Genomic DNA, 25,929 nt, shown 5'->3' with positions numbered 1-25,929 from the left:
TCCAAATTTTAATAATATACAGGAATGGCATTTTGAATCAGAAAAAAAAGTAAGTCTGCCAGTCAGACCCCATAGGATTACACATATTATTTGGAAGCAGGAAGCTTATACAGTTCTCTGGGGATGGGTCCAAACTTCCACCAAGGGCAGCACGACTTTCTTCCTTTGTCCAGCTATTGCAGGTGTTAAGGGAGCCTAGAAATTGATGGGAAAAGTCAGAAGTTACTTCTGAGCATATCTAATTACCAGGTAAATTACAGTCACTTTCTGACTTTAGAATGAGGCTCCCTAGCCCTATTTGAATATTCTGTTTAGGGACTGCAGTTCTGGAAGCAATCTATGCTTTTGACCTCTACCTCCTTCACTCTCACTAACCAGGAGTAGCTATGCCCTTAGGGACTAGCGTGGTGATCTGCGAATTTGAAACAGAAATCTTAGAGAGATTCTGCATACATGGCCAAGCATGATTTGAAGCCATGTGTTGTCCTCCATGTTCACGGGATGCTTGTGTCTCCTGTGCAGAGGCTCCTGGTCTTGAGATGATCCCCTGTAACTCCAAGGGGAAACTCCTTGACCTTACTCATCAAACAGAGATTTGACCATTTTCTGGACCACTGCTGAAACTGCTAGCAATTTGGATGACGTATTAGTGAGAAGAGGGTCTGATCTCTGCTCCATCTGAGAACATGCAGGTATCCGTCTAACAGAAACCAGCACAATTACTCCCATGCAGCTCCTTAGCTAGGAGAGAAGACGATAAATCCAACAAGAGAAACATACACATTCCTGCTGCCTCTGCCTTAATATTTTTTTTTTTTTAAGACAGAGTCTCACTCTGTTGCCCAGGCTGGAGTGCAGTGGCATCTCTCAACTTACTTCAACTTCCACCCCCAGGGTTCAAGCGATTCTCCTGCCTCAGCCTCCCAAGTAGCTGGGATTGCAGGTACCTGCCACCATGCCCGGCTAATTTTTGTATTTTTAGTAGAGACAGAGTTTTACCATGTTGGCCAGGCTGGTCTCAAACCCCTGACCTCAAGTGATCACCTGCCTCAGCCTCCCAAAGTACTGGGATTACAGGTGTGAGCCACCGTGCCCAGCCAACCTTAAGTCTCCTGCTCAAGGGCCATGCTTTATATTGTGTCTACAGGGCCATTAAACTCTCTATATGGAGATAACAGACCTCCACCATCACAAGTGGACTCAACAGATACGACTTGGTCCTGGTGCTAAACATCAGAGTAAGAAGAAAATCTGAGAAATCCTGATTGTCATCATAGGCAGAGATCATATACGTGACTAAAAAGATTTAAATCACTGAGGCTATGCCACCTCACCCTCTCCCCTACAGACACATCACTAAAGTAGTCACTCTTCAAAGAAAATGCCTAGTGCAGCTCCGTGCACTACTGGTTAATAATCACGTTTTGTGATAAGCCTCAGCCTTGCTCTGCTGTGCCACACCAGTGGGTCGGCACTCCCCCACCTCCAGTGAACACAAAGCAGGCTGGCCGTCAGGTTGTCCCAATTCCATTCAGCCCTAATCATACCCCAGTAAGGATCTGGCTCCAGGGGGCTACACATCAAGCCAGTAACAGTTAGGATGTCTACTTAAGCCACAGGATCCACAGGTTTGAAAGAGGACGTGATGGAGATGCATGCAACCGTGTATATTTTTGTTTTTAAAAATAGCAGGTTTAGGCCGGGTGTGGTGGCTCATGCCTGTAATCCCAGCACTTTGGGAGGCCGAGGCAGATGGATCACCTGAGGTCAGGAGTTCAAGACCAGCTTGGCCAACATGATGAAACCCTGTCTCTACTAAAAATACAAAAATTAGCTGGGTCTGGTGGCAGGCACCTGTATCCCAGCTACTCAGGAGACTAAGACAGGAGAATCACTTGAACCCAGGAGGCGGAGGTTGTAGTGAGCTGAGATCGTACCATTGCACTCCAGCCTGGGTGACCCCAAGAGTGAAAGTCCATCTCAAAAAAAAAAAAAAAAAAAAAAAGCAGGTTTACAGGTAGCATTATTACAATATCCCGTTTTTCACAGGAATTACATGATAGAAGGACTGTCTCTTTAAGGACCTGGTTCTGTATGTTTTTGAAAAGTATCTGATATATATATATATATATATATATATATATATATATATATATATCAGATTATATACATATATATCAGATTATATACATATATATATAATTTTTTTTTTTTTAGACAGAGTCTCACTCTCTCACCCAGGTTGGAGTGCAGTGGTACGATCTCAGCTCACTGCAACCCCTGCCTCCCAGGCTCAAGCAGTCTTCCTGCCTTGCCTCCCAAGAAGCTACAGGAGGTCAAGGTATGAGCATCACTTGAGCCCAGGAGTTGGAGACCAGCTTGACCAACATAGGGAAACCCCATCTCTACAAAAAATTTTTAAAAATTAGCCAGGTGTGGTGGCACACACCTGTGGTGCTACCTACTTGAGTGGCTGAGGTGGAGGATTGCTTGAGCCCAGGAGGTCAAGGCTACAGTGAGCCGTGATTGCACCACTGCACTCCAACCTGGGCAACAGACTGAGAGACCCTGTCTCAAAAAAAAATAAATAAATAAATAAATTCTAATTCATTAGATCTTAACATCTGGAAAATCTTTTGTTGTTGTTGTTGTTGTTGTTTATTTTATTTTATTTTTTATTATTATTATACTTTAAGTTTTAGGGTACATGTGCACAATGTGCAGGTTAGTTACATATGTATACATGTGCCATGCTGGTGTGCTGCACCCATTAACTCATCATTTAGCATTAGGTATATCTCCTGATGCTATCCCTCCCCCCTTCCCCCACCCCACAACAGTCCCCAGAGTGTGATGTTCCCCTTCCTGTGTCCATGTGTTCTCATTGTTCAATTCCCATCTATGAGTGAGAACATGCGGTGTTTGGTTTTTTGTCCTTGTGATAGTTTACTGAGAATGATGATTTCCAATTTCATCCATGTCCCTACAAAGGACATGAACTCATCATTTTTTATGGCTGCATAGTATTCCATGGTGTATATGTGCCACATTTTCTTAATCCAGTCTATCATTGTTGGACATTTGGGTTGGTTCCAAGTCTTTGCTATTGTGAATAGTGCTGCAATAAACATAGGTGTGCATGTGTCTTTATAGCAGCATGATTTATAGTCCTTTGGGTATATACCCAGTAATGGGATGGCTGGGTCAAATGGTATTTCTAGTTCTAGATCCCTGAGGAATCGCCACACTGACTTCCACAATGGTTGAACTAGTTGACATTCCCACCAACAGTGTAAAAGTGTTCCTATTTCTCCACATCCGCTCCAGCACCTGTTGTTTCCTGACTTTTTAATGATTGCCATTCTAACAGGTGTGAGATGGTATCTCATTGTGGTTTTGATTTGCTTTTCTCTGAGGGCCAGTGATGATGAGCATTTTTTCATGTGTCTGTTGGCTGCATAAATGTCTTCTTTTGAGAAGTGTCTGTTCATATCCTTTGCCCACTTTTTGATGGGGTTGTTTGTTTTTTTCTTGTAAATTTCTTTGAGTTCATTGTAGATTCTGGATATTAGCCCTTTGTCAGATGAGTAGGTTGCAAAAATTTTCTCCCATTTTGTAGGTTGCCTGTTCACTCTGATGGTAGTTTCTTTTGCTGTGCAGAAGCTCTTTAGTTTAATTAGATCCCATTTGTCAATTTTGGCTTTTGTTGCCATTGCTTTTTGTGTTTTAGACATGAAGTCCTTGCCCATGCCTATGTCCTGAATGGTAATGCCTAGGTTTTCTTCTAGGGTTTTTATGGTTTTAGGTCTAACGTTTAAGTCTTTAATCCATCTTGAATTGATTTTTGTATAAGGTGTAAGGAAGGGATCCAGTTTCAGCTTTCTAAATATGGCTAGCCAGTTTTCCCAGCACCATTTATTAAATAGGGAATCCTTTCCCCATTGCTTTTTCTCAGGTTCGTCAAAAATCAGATAGTTGTAGATATGCGGCATTATTTCTGAGGGCTCTGTTCTGTTCCATTGATCTATATTTCTGTTTTGGTACCAGTACCATGCTGTTTTGGTTACTGTAGCCTTGTAGTATAGTTTGAAGTCAGGTAGCGTGATGCCTCCAGCTTTGTTCTTTTGGCTTAGGATTGACTTGGCAATGCGGGCTCTTTTTTGGTTCCATATGAACTTTAAAGTAGTTTTTTCCAATTCTGTGAAGAAAGTCATTGGTAGCTTGATGGGGATGGCATTAATGTTAAGAATGGAATTTTCTCTTGTGAAATGCAAAAATCTTAGAAAAAGAAACAGGCTTGTATATATAAAAGTTATTATAAAAAACTTCAGAGGTTTTATTAAACTAAAAACACCACTAACTGAAAATCAAAGGCAATCTATAAAACCTATTATTTTGTTGTGTTCTTCTCATACTGTAGACATATTCAATTCAGTCAGCATTTAATTACATACAGGTCAGAAATGCTCACTTGAGCCTGATCTTAATTAAGGATATTGTATGAATGTGGAAGACTTGAATATTTGATCCATAGTTCTAAAATATGTATTATTATACAGGGTATCAGTATATTTATTGCTTATCTTTTTTTTGTTTTCTTTTTTTTTTTTGGACAGTCTTGCTCTGTCACTCAGCAGAAGCACAGTGGTGCGATCTCAGCTCACTGCAGACTCTGCCTCCTGGTTCAAGAGATTCTCCTGCCTCAGCCTCCCGTGTAGCTGGGATTACAGGCATGTGCCACCACACCCAGCTAATTTTTGTATTTTTAGTAGAGATGGGGTTTCACTGTGTTGGCCAGGCTGGTCTGGAGCTCCTGATCTCAGGTTATCCACCCACCTCGGCCTCCCAAAGTGCTGGGATTACAGGCATGAGTCACCATGCCTGGCCCCGTTTATTACCTATCTATATATTTACTTATTTATTTTTGATTCTTAAAGTATGACAACTGGATGTCAGGGCCAGCTTGCTTTCTTTGTCCAAGACAGAAGGCATAAACCTGGCCTCCTGCATCAGTGCTCCACATGCTATTTCAGCAGTGGGTATCACCACCATGTCCTGGAGAGCAGCTGCTCATGGCTTCTAGGTCCACAGCTGAAAGAAGTATTAAATCGGTTTTCAGAGTCAGTCCTCAGGAAAGTTTTTCACCTGGGCTAATAAACATGAAAATGAATGCATGTAGGGTAAAGAGGAAACACTCTTCTCATCCAGTTCAAAGATGATCACTAGAATGATGTCACACTGTGTGTGGCCACAATTTAAATACTCTAGGCTGTGTTCAAAGCTGCCCAGGACTTCATCAGTGAATACCGCCTCCTCTGAAATTATGCTCTGCATGAGACATACAGCCCAAGGACACACACTTTCACACAGGAGTGAACAGAAAAAGTTCTGAAGCACTTAATTAAACTTACAACAGTAGCCTGGATAGTAAATGTGGGCAAGTTACCTCTAGCATCTCCATTTTGTTCTATGTATAATGGGATTAAGATCATCTCACTCATCAGGTTCTTATAAGAGGTGAATTAAATTAAAACACATATATTAGAATATAAAATGTCAATAGCAGGCTGGGTGTGGTGGCTCACACCTGTAATCCCAGCACTTTGGGTGGCCAAGGTGGACAGATCCCGTGTGGTCAGGAGTTCGAGACCAGCCTGGCCAACATGGTGAAAACCCATCTCTACTAAAAATACAAAAATGAGCCAGGTGTGGTGGCACGTGCATGTAGTCCCAGCTACTCAGGAGGCTGAGGCAGGAGAATCGCTTGAACCCAGGAGGCAGAGGCTGTAGTGATCCAAGATCATGCCATTGCACTCCAGCCTGGGTAACAGAGTAAGACTCTTGTCACAAAATAATAATAAAATGTCAATACTACATAACAGTGATCCTAAACAACAACCACAGAACTCTGTGACTTCTAAGCTTCACAGTCATGATGCAGCTGGAACACAGCGTAACCAGCCCGTACTGCAAGGGAATTCGGAGAGAAAAGGCAAGAAACAACCACATCGCACAGTAAATAAACAAAAGCCTTCTACCTATAAAAACTGATCAACTTTTCAAATAATCACTTCCCACTCCCCTTGAGATTCTAATGTCTGGGGTAGAAAAATATGTCTTTAGTATATTCCTGCTAGCAGTGAAGATTTGATCAACTCTGTGTTGCTTGTATTATAGCATTACGGGGTTTTTGACCATTTTTGTTATATTATTACACATGCTTTTTCAAACTACACTGTTATCTGATATGCCTCCCCCAGAGTATTGCTCTCTTTTCCCATCTCTTACTACTCTCCAAATGAGAGTTGCTGATACCCGCTACCTTACAGGAATGATTAAAGCAGATTACAAACATAAAGTAGCTAGCACAGTGCCTGATCAATAAACGTTATTATGAGAGGAAGGGAGGGAAAAGTTGGAGAAAATAATAAAGTGAATAAAATTGCTGCCATAAAACATGTGTTTTTCAAGTTTGAAATCCTCAAGGAACCCCTAATGCTACCCAAGGAAAAAAACTGTAGCAAATTATCTGACAACTTTGATGAGTGAATAATGCATTTTATGTGTTGTAATAAATATTTCTTACTGAGATCTCTAAGTAAGGGACAAATACTCTGCAGATGTGATAGGCAAAAAATACACTGATTTTCTTTCTTTCTTTCTTTCTTTCTTTCTTTCTTTCTTTTTTTTTTTTTTTTTTTGAGTCGGAGTCTCTCTCTGTCACCCAGGCTGGAGTGCAGTGGGACAATCTGGGCTCACTGCAGTCTCCATCTCTCGGGTTCAAGTAATTCTCCTGCCTCAGCCTCCTGAGTAGCTGGGGTTATAGGTGTTCACCACCACACCTGGCTAATTTTTGTAGTTTTAGTAGAGACGGGGTTTCATCATGTTGGCCAGGCTGGTCTTGAACTCCTAACCTCATGATCCACCCGCCTCAGCCTCCCAAGTGCTGAGATTACAGGTATGAGCCACCACGCCCGGCCTGATGTTTTTCTAAAAGTAGGTATATCTATTACATATCAATTAAAAAATTAAATTTCACTTAAAAAAGCTAAAAAACTAAAAAAGCCACTATTTTTTACTTTATATTAAAGAAAAATTCAAACATACACAAAAATAAAGATATGTATAATCAAATGCCACATGCCTATTTCCCAATTTTAATAAAAGTTGATAAAATCAACTTTTTTTGGCTTAAACTTGAGTCAAAAGCTAATAAAGTTATAACTAAGACTTATTCATTTATAAATGTATATTTTGCCCTCCTCCCCCATGCTGGAATATCTTAAACAAATCCGTGGTTATTTCTTAAACTGAATTTTACCTTGATAAAAGTCAAAGAAAAATGTTGTCATTAGTGTCAGAGATAACTGGAGGAAGTCAAAGTTGACATAAAGCTGTTTAATGAATGGATTCCGGAAGGTGGGCCTGGGCAGACATCAGAAGAAAAAATGTTGCTTTCTTACAGTTATAATGTTTTCAGGGATGTGTCTAATTGTTTACTTGTGAAATCACATACATATAGACTTTCTATTATGCTATTTAGCGTCCTCTATAGTGTTCTGTTTTGCTCAGGTACGAAGAGTAAAAGTATATTAATTTCTAGAACTAGTATGTATTATGTAAAGATGAATTTTAACTTTTTTAAAGAAGACAACATAGCTTTATAAAAATGGAACCACAAAACAATAATGCTGTCTCATGTGGCATAAAAGTGTGTGTGTGTGTGTGTGTGTGTTTAAAATACAAGATAATAGCATGCAAATTGAGAGGGAATAAATGGATTAAAAGTAGCAGTTTCTTTCAGGATCTGTTAAACTTTTAGGTTCCGGGGTATATGCGCAGGTTTGTTATATAGGTAAATTCATGTCACACGGGTTTGGTGTACAGATTATTTCATCACCCAGGTAATACGCATAGTACCCTACAGGTATTTTTCCTGATCCCCTTTTTTTCTCCCACCCTCCACCCTCAAGTAGGCCCCAGTGTGTGTTATTCCCTTCTTCGTGTCCATGTGTTCTCATCATTTAATTCCCACTTATAAGTGGGAACAGCTGTATTTGGTTTTCTGTTCCTGCATTAGTTTGCTAAGGATAATGGTCTCCAGTTTTATCCATGTTGCTGCAGAGGACATGATCTTATTCTTTTTTATGGCTGCGTAGTATTCCAGGGTGTATATGTACCACATACACATTTTTAAAAGCCAGTCCACCACTGATGGGCATTTAGGTTAATTCCATGTCTTTGCTATTGTAAATAGTGCTGCAGTGAACATACATATGCATGTGTCTTTATGGTAGAACAATTTATATTCCTTTGGGTATATACCCAGTAATGGGATTGCTGGGTCAATGGAAATGCTGTTTTAGGTCTTTAAGGAAGCACCACACTGTTTTCCACAGTGGCTGAACTAATTTACACTCCTACCAGCAGTGTATAAGTGTTTCCTTTTCTCCACAGCCTCGCCAGCATCTGTTATTTTTTAATGTTTTAATAATAACCACAGTGACTGGTGTCAGATGGTATATCATCATGGTTTTTTTAGTACAAAAGTTTATTCTTATATTTACACCAGTTCCGAGACAACACTTCATTCCAGCTATAGGTGGCAAAAGATGTTATGGTGGGGAATACAGGTGTTTAAGTACAAATGAAATCAAGAGTCACCAACTCCTCAGGCACAAGGAACAGCTTACTTTTTGCCAGATTTCTTAATTTGACCTCTAGCCAGGGGCCCCTTCCCTGCAGCTTTCACTTTTAGCTCCTCGAGTTTCTTCTGCTCTCCTTGCAAATATTTTCTCTCATTCTGTAGTTTGTCTGTTTACACTATTGATAGTTTCTTTTGCTGTGCGAAAGCTCTTTAGATTAATTAGTTCCCATTTGTCAATTTTTAGCAATTAATTTTCAGCTTTGTTAAGGGAAGGGGCATGTTGCGATCTGTAAAGCAATCACTGAAAGGATAATAAGACAGGAAGAACTTCCAAACAATGGAGAAAAGAAATGGAATAATAAAAGATATTCAACTGTTCTAAAAGCAAAAATGAATCAAGTACATATGGGAAAATAAAAATACAATAGGACAATAGGTATAAACCTAAAATATCAGCAATTGTGTTAAAGCATTTACAAAATAAATATTGCCAAATTAGATTTTTCAAAAACAACTATATGCTACTTACATATGTGTAGCGATATTAAACACAAGAAAACAGGAGGCTTGAAAGGAAAAGAGTGAAAACATTAACAACAACAACAAAAAAAGAAAGATGGTGTACCTACACCAGTATCATGCAAGCTAGTCACTAAGATAAAAGCATTATGAGAATTAAGAGGAGCACTTCATAATGACATTAATTCATTTGGAATTATAAAATTCTAAATGTACAATCATACAGTAAAACATCAAGATAAATAAAAAAGAACTACGAGAAGAAGTAGACAAACCTATAATCATAATGGGAAATTTCAATGCCTATCTTCTACTAGCTAATAAAATCAAAGCACAAAAAATCAGTATGAATGGATTTTTTTTAAAACATGGCTAACAAACTTGACTCTCATGAACATATGTAGAAAACTTCACCCAAAAACATTAAAATACAAATGTTCCCAAACGTGTAACACAAGTGTTAACCAGTTCCAAAGGGTTGAAATCATACATACTATGTGCTTTGACTACAACGCAATTAAACTAGAAACCAATAACAAAAAGAGGACTAAAACTTTCTAAATATTTGTAAATTTAGAAGGACACTTATAACTAAGCCAAGGATCAAAGAAGAAACCATGATAAAAATAGAAAATATTTTGAAAGTATAACAAAATGTAACATATCAAATTTTGGGGACATAGCTGAAGCAATACTTAAAGGAATAATTTATATGCATGTATATGAATTTTAAGCATACGTAAGAAAAGTAGAAAGGGTGAAAAATAAAGATCTAAAATATCTAGCTCAAGAAATGAATAAGAAAGTTGTGAATTAAACCCAAGGAATTTTAAAAGAAGAATGAATGAAAAGAATAAAGATAGTGGAAATTATGAAAAAGAAAACAACAACATTAAGATTTGTTCTTTTTTAAAGACTAGTAATATGGATAAACCCCGATGAGACTGACCACAAGACAGATACAGAGAGGGAACGCACAAAGACCAACAATATAGGATTGAAAAGGGGAATATTGTCACAGACTCAGAAGCAGTAAAAAAGAAAATTACACCACATTATGACCAGTATTATGGCAATAAGTTTGAAAATTTTGGTAAACTTAACACATTTCTGAAAAAATATAATGCATAAAACTGTCACAAGAAAAATAGAAATTCTAAATAATCCTGAAACTATTAAAGGAATGGAATCTATAATTTAAAAAATTCACACAAACAGAACATCCGGCCTAGATGGCTTTGCTGGTGAATTGTACTAAATATTTACAAAACTTTTATAAACTTTTCAAGAGAATAGAAAAAATAAGAACTCTTCCCCTAACTTCTTTTATGAAGTTAATCTAATGTTGGTACACAAACTTGATACGGACATTCCAGAAGGAAAAATTACAGAACAATCACTCCTGAAACTGAAACAAGCACTCCTGAAACCTGAAAAAAATAACATTTAAACATTTGTTTAACCAATGTTTAGATTTGCCAGCAACAACTAAAAAAGATAGTAGCCCACAGCCAAGTTGAATTTATTCCAAGAATTTGAGATAAGCTTACTAGTCAAATATCACTGTACATTTGATAAAATGTCATAGAATTTTGCACAAGCATGCATTAGAAAAATGAGTGCATGCAAAAACTGGTGAAATGTTCTAGAGGGAAGTAGAATGCAGGATCCACATATGGCAGAAAGTGGAAGGGCCAAGAGAGAAAGCCCACTCTTGAAAGCTCTATTTGCAACAGCATTAATCCATTCATAGACTGGAGAGGCCTCATGACCTAAACACCTCTTGTTAGGCCCTGCCTCCCACTACTGTTGGATGGGAGATTGTTTCAACATGAATTTGGGAAGGGACAAACATTCAAATAATAGCATTACTTAAAATGCTGTTAATTATTGTTATTCTTGATTATTATGTATTGACCTCATATTCAACAACCTTGCTAATTACACTGATTAATTCCAGTAATTTGTAGATTAAATGGATAAAAGAAAGCCAAGTGTTATTCATCAAGAAAGTGGGAGAATGATCCCAAAGGCATTTTGGAGGTCTTCAAGGCTGCCCCTCTAATCACAGGCCCAGAGCTTTAGGGCCTTGTGGGCAGAAGGGTTTTGGATGATGGGCCCAGGGCGCCCTCCATGGGCTGCTCTCTATCAGAGCTGTCTCAGGACTCTGATCCATGCATTCTAATGCAACTCTCCTTGGCCACACCTAGTCTTCCAGAAGGCAGACTGTAAACCTTCGAGGCATCTATGTGGTTCTAATTCTGCAGGCTCACATAGTGCCAGAGCTGAGGAGGCATGAATTTCTTCAACAAGACTTCAAAGGATGTTATGGCAAGTCATGGGGCCCAGGCAGAGACTTGTCACAGGGGTGGGGCCACCACAGAGAGTCTTCATCAAGGTAATGCCTAGTGAAGCAATGGGAACAGGGACCCCCCCTCCACCCCGCCCCGGGACCCTGAAAGCATAGAGCCACTAGTATACACTGCCAGCCTGGGAGAGCACAGGCATGAGACTCCAACTCATGAGAGATGCTGTGTGGGCTGAACCCAGCAAAATCATAGGGGCAGGGTTGTCTGAGGCCTTGGGAAGTCAACCCAAGTGTGTCTGAAAGGCAGGCCATAGAGTCAAGATTTTTTTCCAAGCCTTAAGATGTAAGGCCCTATTGGCTTTGGGACTTGAAACCTGCTACCCCTTTCTCCTTGCCTATTCCTCCCTTTTAGAATAGGAATGTCTATCCTGTGCCTGTCCCACCACTGTATTCTGGAAACATAAATAAATAGTTTGATTTCACAGGTTTATTGTGTGAGGGGATTCGTCTCAGGATGAACCATGCTTCAGTCTCACCCATATCTTCCGTTCTGTAAGGGAACACAGAAAATGATGAACCATTAATCTAGGAAGATTCTTCTGACTCCTCAGGGCTATTTATCTCTAATGGCCTTTAAGACACTACATGGGTAAGGAACTTCTTCTGCCAGCTTCTTCTGAATATCTGCCTACAAACTCCTAATTCTGCAAATTTTCTTCCATTTAGATGGGACTCTGGACTTTGGACTTACCGGGACTATTGAGAAAGAATTAATGTATTTTATATGCGAGGACGTGAGTTTTGGGGGACCACAGCCAGAATGCTGTGGTTTAAAATGGTTTGAATGTTTGTCCCCTCCCCAACTGATGTTGAAATTTGCAATGCAAACAGTATTGAGAGGTGGGGCTTGATGGGAGGTGTTTACATCATGATGGCAGAGCCCTTATGAATGGATTAATGCAATCGTAAAAAGGGCTTTCAAGAGTGGGCTCTCTCTTGGTCCTTTTCACCTTCCACCACATGAGGATTCAGCGTTCTTCTCCCCTCTGGTTGGTGCATTGACCTTAAGTCTTCCCAGTCCTCAGAACTATGAGCCAATACATTTCTGTTTATAAATCACTCCATCTGTGTTATTCTGTTATAGCAGCACAAAATAGACTAAGACAAAAATTAATTTAAAACAGACTTTATAATAGCATAAACAACTTCAAATAAATAGTAATAAATCTAATGATAGGTGCATAAGATCTTTATGCAGAAAATGATTAGACACTATTTAGAGACATTTTTAAAGTCCTAAATAAATGAAGATTAGATAGAAATTAATGAAAACATGTAATTTATTCCTAAGTTTATCAGTATGTTCAATGAAATCCCCATCTAAATCCCAACACTTTTTGAGTGAAAATTGATCAGTTAATTTTAACATGAATATTAAAATGCAAATAGTCAAAAATAGTGAGACAGTCTTAGAGAAGAACAATGTGGGGAGAATTACTCTGCTAGATAACATGACTTATTTAGTTCTAGAAATCAAGATTGAAAAATAGGCTAAGTAAATAATAGAGAGCTCAGAAATGACCCACTCATGTGGACACCAAATTCATGACAAATATGACACTGCAAAGCAGTGAAAAGAGTTTCTTTTTAAAAATGAAGCAATCTATAGCTCACACCATAAGCAAAAATCAATCCTAGGTGGCTTGTAGACCTAAAAGTAAACGGTAAAACAATAAAGCTTCCAATAAACATCAGTGCAGAAAATCTTCATGACCTTGGGCTATAAGAAAATTTGTACACAAAATGCACTAATAGTATGTATAAAACATAAAAGGCATTAATTATAAAAAAAAGACTGATACATTGGAATATTAAAGAAATGCTGAGTTTCAAATATGGGGAGCAAAATAGCTGAACAGGCCTTCTGTCAATCATCCCCCCACAGGAACATCAAATGGAACAACTATCCTTGCAAGAAGACACCTTCAAAAGAGCTAAAGAAATCAGGTGAGATATCACAGTACCTGGTTTTAGCATAATAACAAGAAAAGATACACACTGAAGAAGGTAAGAAGGATAATCACTCATTGCCAAAACCACCTCTCCTCAATCTCAGGCACCATAGAGAGGAGAGAGACAATTCCTGCTTGGGGAAGGGAATGGGAAGTGGGTATGGGAATTTGTATTGGAATTTAGAGTCAGGCCTGCCACAGTGCAACACAGCACAGGCAGAGCCCCCACAGTGCCTGATTCCAAACCTAGAGAGGGAGAATTTAGACCTTCCCTGGGACAGAGGAGAATCCACTGCCCCAAGTGGAGGAAAACAAGTCCTGGCCTGCTTCACCACTACCTGACTGAAGCGGAAACATTTCATAAAATACAACATCCCTTCATGGTGAAATCTCTCAACAAACTGGATATGGAAGGAAAATATCTCACAACAATAAAGGCTATATATGACAACCCGCAGCTAACATCATACCAAATGGAGAAAAATTAAAGCCTATGCCCTAAGATCTGGAACAAGACAAGTATGCCCACTTTCACCACTTTTACCACTTTTATACATATTAATAGTACTAGAAGTTGTAGCCAGAGTAATCAGACAAGAGAAAGAAATAAAGGGCATCTCAACTGGAAAGAAAGAAGTCAGACTATCCCTGTTTGCAGATGACATGGTGTTATATTTAGAAAAACATAAGGACTCCACAAAAAACTGTTCAAATTGATAAATTCACTCAAGTTGCAAGATGCAAAATCAACATTTAAAAATCCATAGCATCTCTATTTTTTTTCTATTTCTGTGAAGAATGTCATGGTTATTTTGATAGGGATTGCGTTGAATCTGTACTCAGCCAATAGCCAATTGCAAAAAAATCTTAGAAATTAAGAAAGCAATCCCATTGAATGCTACTGAATAGCTACTTTTTAAAATTTTAGGCATAAGTTTAATCAAAGAAATGAAAAATCTCCACAAGGAAAATATAAAACATTGATGAAGGAAACTGAAGAGGACCCAAAAAATGGAAAGATATCCCATGCTAATGGATTGGAAAAATTAATATTCTTAAAATGGCCATACTACTCAAAGTAAGTACAGATTCAATGCATTCCTATCAAAATACCAATGACATACTTCACAGAAATAGAAAAAAAATTCTAAAGTGTGTATAGAACTACAAAAGACCCTGAATAGCTAAAGCAATGCAGACCAAAAAGAATATAACTAGAAGCATCACATTATCTGTCTCAAATTATACTATAAAGCTATAGCAACCAAAGCAGCATGGTATTGGCATAAGAACAGACACATAGACTAATGGAGCAGAACAAAGAATCCAGAAATAAATCCACTATTCCCAGCCACCTCATTTTTAAAAACTGATACATTATAATTACATATATTTACGAGGTATAATTTGATGTTTTAATATATATATGTTGTATAATGACCAAATAAGGGTATTTAGTGTTACCATTACCTCATGCACTTATTATTTCTTTATGGTGAGAACATTCAAAAGCCTCTCTTTTAGATATTTTGTACTATATCATATCTTAATATAAATTATCACCATATTGTGCAATAGAACTCAAACTCATTTTATGAGGCCAGCATTATTCTAGTATCAAAGCCAAATAAGGACACTACAAGAAAAGAAAATTACAGGCAAACATTCCTAATGAACATAGATTCAAAAATCCTCAACAAAATACTGGGGCAGAGCAGGTGCTCAATAGTTCTTTGTTTCTCCTTCCCAAATCCACTATAGGCTTCATGCCTGCTTGCATTTGCTCCATCTGGACTTTTGGACTGCAAAAACCATTTCTCAACCCCTCAGACCCTAGTCAAATAGCATCCCCCTTGACAAAATTCATTTTCCCTTCATCTAAGTGTGAAATCCAACTCTAGCACTAATTTTCCTAACTCAACACCACCCTGATGTCAGAATCAAGTCCACTCATCAAGCCCACCCAGGCTTGGTCCAGAACCTTGCAACTGGTGGTCCTCAATGATTTTTGGGGTTTCAATGAGTTCCCTCTAGCTCCCCCAATTCTCCTTCTTCCTTGCTTATCTACACACCTTGTCTTTCATGCCTCAGTACTTTTCTTTAAATCTTACCTGACCCCTACTGCATAGCATACTCCCTCCTCTGACTTCTTACTATGCCCCGGCTCTGCCTAGTCTGTAATTTGGGCCATTAGTTATTGTTGCCTTATGACATCTCCTCTATTATTCTTTGTATATCTTGTAAAGTTGCTTAAGATTTAATCCTTCTACACTGCGAATCATTAGAGGCAGGCAGAAACAGTGCCTTCCTTGTGTTTCTGTGTGTCTTTCATGAGGCTAAACACAATGCCGTGCATATGAGTGCAAAATAAATATTTGCTTTGATTTGGTTTGTGATAGCACATGTGTAGTTCTATCCCTAGGGCCCTAGTACTAAGACTGACTAAAGAAGTATGCTTCATGCTCTGATTCTGTCTCCCACGCCTCTGAAACTTGATCCCTTACAGACATTTCAGAACACATGTACGATTTTCCTGGGGTCTGCAGACTCCAGCAGAGACTGCTAGTCATGCACCAAAATCAGTTCTGCCCTTCTTTCTGTGCTCATTTCAATACGCCATTTCTTAGCCTTTTGCTGTAGCACATCAAAAGGCTTCCAGTTGACACTGAGACAACTGGAAAAAAGTGAAGGTGATGCATGCCACTTCCAGGCTGGTGCTTCAAAACCAAGGTTCTCAAGAGGATGCTACTAATTTGAGTGGCCATAGAAAATGCTCCAAAATTTCAATTCTACCTTAGACCAATTCCGTAAAATCAGTTATTTCATTCTCTCTCTTCCCTATCTACCTTTTCACCTTATCTCCTGCTATTATCAAGTGAATGATTATGTAGTATTACCACATTGAGGATATGAAGAGTGTCCTGGAACTGGATGTGCCAAACGACTAAGACACAATCCCCACCATGGAGATTTTCCCAATGTTTTAGGCAAGGAACAGACACCAAATATCAGGCAAATACTGTGCAATAGATGGAGAGATGTAAGAACAAATTGGCCAGGACAGAGTGAGGAAGAGGACAAGAGAGAAGGCCGGGCATACAGTGGAATATAGAGGGATAAATATTGACTAATTAAAGGCACACAGGAACAAGAAGGACAAGTTGAAACTGTTGAGGAAAGGTATTCTATAGAGAAGGATTTGTAGTGTTTGGAGGAGAACACTTGTTGTTTAGTGAGGTTGAAGCGTAAGGTGAAAAGAAAAGTCTAGAGGAGTAAGTGGTATTAGACTTGAAAAGCTTGTCAGCTAAACTCTAGAATTTGAACAGAGAGGAAACTGAATGGAGCCCATAGAAGTCTCTGTTCAAAACCCGGCATTCCTTCTCCTAACACTCACTCATCTGTTAGGGAAACTGGTTACAGTCCTGATATTTTATCTACTCCTTCCTCTCTCAAAGGAATATGACTCAATTGTCCACATTATGGATTTGCTGAAAGCCTTGTAATTCTATTCATCTGTCACTTAAATGGAAAGAACAGTGATAATTTTCACTAGGAAAACTTGATTCATGAGCTCTTCAGCTATAGCTCACATCTCACTGAGCACTGTAATTCTCTGCTGTCTACACATCCTGGCCAAAGTAGCAAAACTTCCAGTGAAGATCCAAAAATAGAACCTCAATCCAGGTTCTGTGAGTGAAGAGATGTCTGTTTTGTTACCAAGTTGATTCTAACTCAGCCCAGAAATAAAATAGTATATCAAAGCCACACATTTTAATATACAAGAAAATCCACACTAAACTTTTATTCTCTTTTGGCTTATGTTCAGTAGCTTAATATTCTGAAGACCAGCTTGACCAGAAGGAATGCTGTCTAAGAAGTCACCACTGATTATTTTCTGTCAAGTAGCTACAAATCCAGAAGATTATGCAAAACAGTTGCTAAACAGAGTTTCCTAGAAACATACAGTGTGAGTTCTTGCATCTCCTGCTCTTAAGTTTGCCTCTGGTGGTTTTATTTCTTCCCTGCAGTGTCAGCTAGCACTTGCCATTTCCCATCTCCCTCCCTCTGTCCCATGACTCCACTCATGTGACCTAATAATGCCTTTTAGCTACATTAGATTAATTGCACCATTTGTTAGAAAATCCAGGGAGGATGTAAGAAGAGAGAAAGTTAATAGCTGACTCAGGTGTTTCTCACTGAATCTTAATCCCATGTGTTCAATACTGTGAAAATCAAAAGCTAAGATAACCTCAAAACTGGAAGGGTCCTTAAGGCTACACTAAATAAAAGGTGCCCAAAGTCACTCAGCTAATTAGAAACATCCATCTTCTAAGCTGCCTTTTGGATTCTCCTGGACAACGATACACATGTTAATAAAGTTGCAACCTGCGTAATCTAAAACTTAAAACTAAGACTTCTATTCATCTGATTCCAGCTAAGGAAAATGATGAGCAAATCTGAAAGGTCAACATAAACATTATTGTTTGGCTTTAGGACAGTGGGATACGAATGTCTTTCCTCCCACTGCATTTATCATTAACACATATATCCTCATTTCTAAAATGAGGTAAAAACAGTAACCCATTATTATATACAACGGAATTTCATGTAATACCTAGTAGTATTTATGGGTAATGACAATGACACCAAATGAATATAAGCTGGGAATTCAGGACTTATAAAAATAAAGCAATTTTCCCATTCTTATGTCAGAAGCAATTGTTTGTAAATTTTACAATTTTTAAACACAAAATTTTAGGACTTAGAGGATAAGTCTGACTAATGCTCATATAACTATATAAATAAAACTTGTGGGTTAATATCAAAGATCAAATCTAAGTTAATTCATTGTATATTCCAAAACCTATTCAATGTCTTTTAATATTTACTATTCTTGGAATATAGTGGGATAGGTAAAAGAGGGAACAAGAAAAGATACTGTAATTCTGAGCGTTAATTATTTTTCATTGGGAAGAGACAGATGAGGAAGGAATAAATGAGACTGTCTGTTGATATAATCTTACATATACAAAACCCTAAAGATTTCACCAAAAAAACTGTTAAAAGTGATCAATTCAATAAGATGCAGTTATAAAATCAACATGCAAAAATCAGTAGTGTTTCTGTACACTAATAACAAACTATCTGGAAAAGAAATTTTAAAAATAATCTCATTCACAATAGCATCAGAAAAAATACTTAAGAGTAAATTTAACCAAGGAGGTGAAAGATCTCTACACTAAAAGCTATAAAACATTGATTAAAGAAATTGAAGATGACACAATAAATGGAAAGATATTCTGTGTTTATGGATTGAAAAAATTAGAATTGTTAAACTATCCATAATACCCAAAGCAATGATTTACAGACTCAATGCAACTCCTTTTAAAATTTCAATGTTATTTTTTATAAAAATAGAAAAAAAATCCTAACATGCATATGGAACCACAAAGACCCTGAATAGCCAAAACAATCTTGAGCAAAAAGAACAAAGGAGAAGGCATCACATTTCCTGATTTCAAAAATATTATGAATGTATTGTAAAAACAACAACAACAACAAAAAAAAAACAGCATGGCACTGGCATAAAAACAGACGCCTCAACCAATGAAACACAATAGAATGCCCAGAAATAACCCGTAGTGTTTATGACCAATTGATATTTGACAAATGTGCCAGGAACACAAATTGGGAAAAAAACAGTCATTTTAATAAATGGCATTCTTCTACATGTGGATATACTTATCTCACACTCATATGCAGAAGTCAACTCAAAATGAATAAAATACTTAAACATAAGACCTGAAACTGTGACACTACACAGTTAATGTTCAATACTGTGAAAATCAAATTGAGGATGCTCTCCATGACATTGGTGTGGGCAAGATTTCTTGGACAGGACTCCAAAAGCACAGGCCACAAGAGCAAAAGTGGACAAATTGGGATCACATTCAACTCAGAAACTTCTGCACGGCAAAAGAAACAATTAACAGAAGTAACAGACCACCCACGGATGGGGAGAAAATATTCACAAGCCATACATCTGATAAGCAACTAATATTCAAAATATATAAGGAACTCAAACAACTCAAGAGCAAGAAAACAAAAAACATGATTAAAAATGGGCAAAGGATCTGAACAGGCATTTCTCAAAAGAACAGAAAGGAACGGCTAACAGATACATGAAAAATGCTCAGAATCTTTAATCATCAGGGAAATGTAAATTTAAAACACAATGAGATACTGCCTTACATCTGTTAAAATAGCTATTATCCAAAAGAGGAATAATAAGTGTTGGCAAGGATCTGGAGAATAGGAAACCCTTGTATGCTGTTGGGAACATAAATTAGTACAGTCATTTTGGGAAAAAGTATGAAGTTTCTTCAAAAAAACTAAAAATATAATTACCATATGACCGAGGAATTGCACTCTGGATATATATTTAAAGGAATTGAAGTTGGTATGTTGAAGAGATGTCTGTACTCCCATGTTCATTTCAGCATTATTCACAATAGCGAAGATATGGAAGCAACATACGTGGCCATCAATGATAGTATGGATAAAGAAAACATACTATATTACACAATGGAATACTATATAGCCTTGAAAAAGAAGGAACTTTTGTCATTTGTGACAACATAGATGGAGCTGGAGAACACTGTGCTAAGTGAAATAAGTCAGTCATGGAAACAAATACTGTATAATCTTACTTGTTTGTGGACTCAGAAAAAATGTTATCTCATAGAAACAAAAAGTATAGAGGGATTACCAGTAGCTAGGGGAGAGGAGGAGGGATGGGGAATGGAAAGATGTTGATCAAAGGGTACGAAGTCTCTGTTAGACTGGAGGAATCAGATTTAGTGATTGGTTGCACTGCATTTTGACCATAATTAATAATAATATATATTTCATAATTGCTAAAAAGAATAGATTTTTAACATTCTCATCACACCAAAAAAAAAGTAATAAGGTGATAGATATGTTAATTACCTTGATTGAATCTTTCTACAATGTATACGTAGATCAAAACATCACACTGTACCCCATAAATGTGGACTATTATTATTTGTCAATTATAAATAAATATTTAAGAAAACTAAAACTTACTCTCTACAAAAAAATTAAGGAATCATGAATATGATACAGAAATATTGAACTTAATAAAACCAGGCAGCAGGAATATAAGAAGGTCAACACAGCGTTGTACATACTTGTTCTGAGATTGTGTTGCCCAGAGGTGTGGGGAGACCGTAAACCCCTTGAGGACTGTGTATGTTTTCTCTCACTCTTCTTAGTGCTATATAAGCATGAGAGTTCGCATTTGGGAGGTAAAAGGGTTATAGAGATAATCCTTTTCTGTAAAAGATGGGGCTTAGGCTTGTGTGCTGAGGTTTGCCCAGAGTTATAGAGCTAGAAAAAACCCTGGGTTTCCCGACTCCTTATCTGATGCTTGCTATTCTTATGCTTGCTACCACTGCTACACAAATAAATAAATATTATTATTACAGGGAAAAATCACAATAACCGCCCTCTAAAGCTGGGTTCTCCAGGGCGTGAGGACTCCTCCGGATTTTGAATTATTTGTTAAGTTGAAGGTCCATTATGATGGAGAAAATGTAATACTTTTCTGTATGTGTTTTTAATGGGATTTGACCTGTGGTGCCTTCCTCTGAGAACTTAAGAATTTTCCAGCCATCCTTGAATATCTTTATGAAGGTAGCTAGAAAACAGTAGGAACTTTACTTTACAGAGGAGGAAATTAAGGGGTGAGGTGACTTCTGGAAGGGACATCAGTGAATGAGTGGAAAGCTAAAATAATGATGTGTTTAATCTTCATTAGCAAGGGCAGGGACTGAATGTGTCCAGATGAAATATGACTTGCTGAGAATGTTGTAATCAATCATGGTGGATATAAGTCCAGTCACTGAACAGCCTTACCTCACAGCTTTTCCCTCACCCTGGGAAACAGACATTCATGTGGCTAATCTAGTCATACACTTGCTCAGATATTGACAGCAATTTATTTTATTGCAAAATGTTCCGTTTCTTCTAATCATCTTTTTCTCTCTTCTTAGTGACCCTAGGGCGCTAGTGAGCCATTCATCACACAGAGAACCTCACAAGGAGGATGACTCACACACACATCAACAAGCTCTGTGTCTGTTTCTTACTTTATCCATCTCAATAGACTGTCTTGAGATATTCTCAGTTAGATTAAAAGTGGATATGAAAGGTGAGTCTGTCTATTCACTCCTTTAAGTAATTGCAATGAAACTATAACTATAATATGGGGTGCATATTGTTTGATTTTTAAAATGTCAATAACATTGTTTCAAGGCTATTCTCTGATGTTATGGGGTAGTCGAGAATATTTGCTTGTTAAAAGGAACCACCCATTAGGGACCAGGTATTGGATTAGGAAGCTATATGTTTAAATAATCACAACAAATCTATGAGGTACATAATCTTATACCCATTCTATTGGTGAAGAAACAAGACTATACAACAAGAAAGTGTCAGAACCGAGATGTGGAATGTGCACTCTCCACTATCCACTCTGGGCTCCTAAGCACTGGGAAGAGGTGAGACTATTTTCTGTGCCTCAGTGTTATAATGTTGGCCATCTGCAATTGCCATCCCAGTTATTAGAAAGCCCTTTATGTGGCTCTGAGGCTGAATGTAGGTGCACAGCATAAGCACACGAGTATCCACAACAGCCTTGCTTTTCCTCTGTGTAGTGATATGTTGGAGGTTTTTAATAAACAGGATGATAAAAGAACATTCATTCCATGAGGTGGAAAACAAGAGGGACCTATTGTAGAAGACAGATGGCAAGAATGAAAATGCTAGATAGTATGAACTCATTCGAGGAACGAGACACCCTGATTCTAAAGTTCAAGTTGCAGCTGCACCCATGTGCCTTGACTGCAATAAGGATCAAAGAAATGTGATGTGTTTCTGCTCATATCCTGTGCTGTGCACATGATCATTGTGTGTGTGTGTGTGTGTGTGTGTGTGTGTGTGTGTTCATCTCTGTGTGCACGTGTGCTCTAACAGGGCACAGCCAGGAGAGCCCAGTCAGAGAAATCTACAGCAGCAGTAGCACTGTTCTCTGCCTGACAATAAAACACCATGGAAGACTCGCCCCTGAAGAGAGGTCCTGGGCTCCCCATGAGAACGGACTGAGGATGATAAAATGTGTGCGTCTAGCCTCACATGCTTTTGTTCTTCTACAGGGGCACTGCTCAGAGGCACTTTTCAGATACAACAGCTCGTTTTAGAATGCCTCCCTGGCAGGCGACCTTGAAGCATCCACTCAAGTTCTTTGGGGGTATAATTTGCTCCGTCTAGAAATTCAATTAAATTGAAGTCAATTTCTCAAATATTTATTAAACAGTAATTATGTGCACAGCAGTGTATTAAATACAAACCATGAAAGATGTAGAGATTAATAAGCTATCATCTTTCAAGGAGTTAATTTTATAACAGAATTAAGATGTTTATCTGAATAATGATAATAAAAGGCTGAGTGTTAAGAGTCCTAGTTTACCACTGAGCTGAGCCAAGGTATTGGTAGAATTTGAACCACCAGAGTAAAGGGTGGTCTGCAGAGAGAAACAGCATGGGCACAGGCCAGGGGAAATAGCATGTATTAGTTTTGACTGGTACATGGATTGCATGAGGGAGAATAAATGACAAGCCTGGCTGCAAGGACAAATTATATGGTGGAAAGGGATGGAGAAAGAATCAACCCAGCTAGTGATCAGAAGGTCACTGGTGACTTTCCCAGCAGGCGTTTTGATGAAGCAGTGTGATCAGAAGTCAGTTTGAAAAGCTAAAGTTGAGGAAAGTGGCATGTCGGGAGGTAGAAGCAGTTAAATGTCAACAGTCTTATAAAACATGTGGAGCTTAAAAGTTTCTATTGTAACAGCATACACTGCCTGCTATTCTCTTTTTCTAGTGTTTGTCTTAAGACCCATTAACATAAAGCATTAACTCCTGATTAGCTAATGGAGAATCTTGTAAATCAACACAAGTGGTTGTTACTTGTGACGCTACACTCACACAAGGGCAGTTTTCACTGTTGTCCTTAGAGGTAGTCGAGCAGGAGGATTAAGTACATTTCAGTGTTTTAAATGATGATTAGAAGACAAAAGAAGAATTTCATAAGATGTGAGTCTGTTTGCTGAAAGACAGTGAGTTAGACTGGAATTCAAGAGGCTTTCCATAGCATGTGGAACATGCAAGAAAAATTTTTCCCTAAACTACCTCAGAGAAGATCGCCACCAGTTTGGCAACCACTGCTACTTACTTTTAAGTAATTAGGTTATGGCTTTGCTACTGGGTCTAATTGCAGGCTATAAGTTAATACTGTTTCAGTCCCTAAAGGAAATACTCCTTGTTGCGTTTATAGCTCAGAATGTTCCATAATGTTTCTAAATAAACTCTGCAGTCTGGTTTGTCCTTTTGTCTGCAGAATTGTGTAACAGACCAATCGGGTGTGTTTTTTTTTGTTGTTGTTGTTTTGTTTTCTTTTCTTTTGGAGGTTTTTTTATTTTGTTTGTGCAGAAATACCTTAGCTATTAGGAATTAAATGTAAGAGGTTTTCAACAATTCCTCCTAGCTCTTTCTGGCAAAAAGGTAATTGAGCAAAAAGGTTAACAGATTCAGAAACTTGAGGTAAAAACATGTAGGAAGAAAAACAGGGTTAATTCGGTCAAACTCCACCCCTCTTTCTTCATGTCCTTAGTCTGTTGCTTAAGCTTTTTGTTTGCCTTTTGCAAAGAATCTTTTAAGGAGGCAATTTGGATTAATTTAGTCTTTTGCGTGCCTCCCGGTACCAATTAAAAAATACATCCCAGTATTTTGGGGGGGTGGTTCTGATCTCTGTTTTTTCTGAACATGCCTCACAAGTAAACAATTCTGTCCAAATTAAATGTCACCACTGTGGCCACTTTAATTTTAGGTTACCTTTAGAAAGGCTAACTCTACCTATCTACAGAGCCCAGTTGAGTTCTGTCTGGCCCAGTCAGACTGAGGCCTCCCTGTAGGACTGGGTCCTGTTTCTGTCACGATTCTCAAATGCTCTCTCAAGCACAAAACCCTGGATTCAAATGCCGAAAAGATCAAAATTACCTACCCCAAGGCCTTTAACTGGATCCAATCTAGTTAACTGTTGAATCCAATTTGATTTTGAACCCTGTTCAGACTCTAGCTTAATCAGATGCCTGGCCTCTTAAGTGAAATCCAATTCAGTAAAACAGGAGAAAAAAGAAAGAAAAAAAAAAAGGAGAGAGAGAAAAAGGAACAAAGGTCGCTGAGATAAACGTGGAGAGCTCAGAACACAAAATAAGTGGAAGTTAGAATCCCAGAGAGAGGCTCACCCAGCAATTCAGGCCCAGAAAAGAGATCCCTGGGCTCAATGGGCCCTGGAGGGCACTTACACACAGTTGCTTTCTGTTCCTGGGGCGGTCACTGGAAGTTCAGATCCTGTCGACTGGGTCAATCTGTTAAAGAAAAGTCCAAGTTAAATTAAATTTAACAAACTTTATTTGAGCAAGAAAAGGATTCTAGAACCAAGCAGCCCTCTACACTGAAGATGGTTCAGAATGCTCCCACCTCCGATGAGGTGAGCTGCATTTATAACCAGAGAACAAGCAATGACATAAAGAGACTACCTGATTTGTGCAGTTTGGCCTAGGCTTTATTTGAGCAGAATGTGTTAGTTTTCAGCCTGGGATCACTTGGTTACAAGGGTAAACTCCTAGGTTAGGTTACAACTTGTTTACACATCAACTAAGGTAAAGTTCACAAAGTAAGGAGACCAACAGGGGACAAACCGTATTACCCCAGTACAAAGGACACTTTGAGCCAAACTTAAATCTAACACTGTATTTAACCCACTGAAAACATCACCAAGGAAAAAAGAAACCAACACTTTAGCTGGTGTGGTAGTGTGCACCCATAGTCCCAGCTGCTCCGGAGGCTGGGGTGGGAGGATCACTTGAGCCCAGGAGTTCAACACTGCAGTCAGTTAGCTATGATTGCACCACTGTACTCCAGCCTGGGCCACAGAGCAAGACACTATCTCTAAAAACTGAAAAATTGTAAAAATGTATTCCTTCTGTCTAATTGAGACTTTGTACCCTTTGACCACCATCTTCCCATTCCCCCAACATCCCGTGCCAGCATCTTTTGGTCACCATTCTACTCTGTTTATTTGATGTTGATTGTTTTAAATTATACAAATAAGTGAGAATTTGCTATTTGTATTTCTGTTTCTGGCTTATTTCACTTAGTGTTCTCCAATTCCATCTATGTCGTCGCGGCCTTTCTTTTTAAGGCTCAATAATATTCCATTGTGTCTACATACCACATTTTCTTTAACTATTTTTATCTGCTGGTGGACATTTAGGTTGATGACATAACTTGGTGAATGTGAA

At 38.3% G+C, this 25,929-nt stretch overlaps 1 long non-coding RNA gene across 2 annotated transcripts; it reads right to left on the bottom strand.

Annotated features, from left to right (window-relative positions):
- Positions 1-25,240, bottom strand: LOC107976252 (uncharacterized). 2 transcript variants are annotated; one of them, XR_001720056.1, is made up of 3 exons: positions 25,165-25,240; positions 24,931-24,993; positions 1-195 (listed from the first exon to the last, which is right to left on the bottom strand). It is a non-coding gene; the product is annotated as an uncharacterized LOC107976252 (long non-coding RNA). The 2 variants fall into 2 exon arrangements; XR_001720057.4 differs by lacking the exon at positions 1-195 and adding an exon at positions 11,944-12,024.
- Between the last annotated feature and the right edge of the window lie 689 nt (positions 25,241-25,929).

This window comes from Pan troglodytes, chromosome 7 (assembly GCF_028858775.2).
Source record: "Pan troglodytes isolate AG18354 chromosome 7, NHGRI_mPanTro3-v2.0_pri, whole genome shotgun sequence".
NCBI classification, from domain to species: Eukaryota; Metazoa; Chordata; class Mammalia; order Primates; family Hominidae; genus Pan; species Pan troglodytes.
Note: the sequence above shows the minus strand (reverse complement) of the source record. Positions and strands in the feature narration are given on the sequence as shown.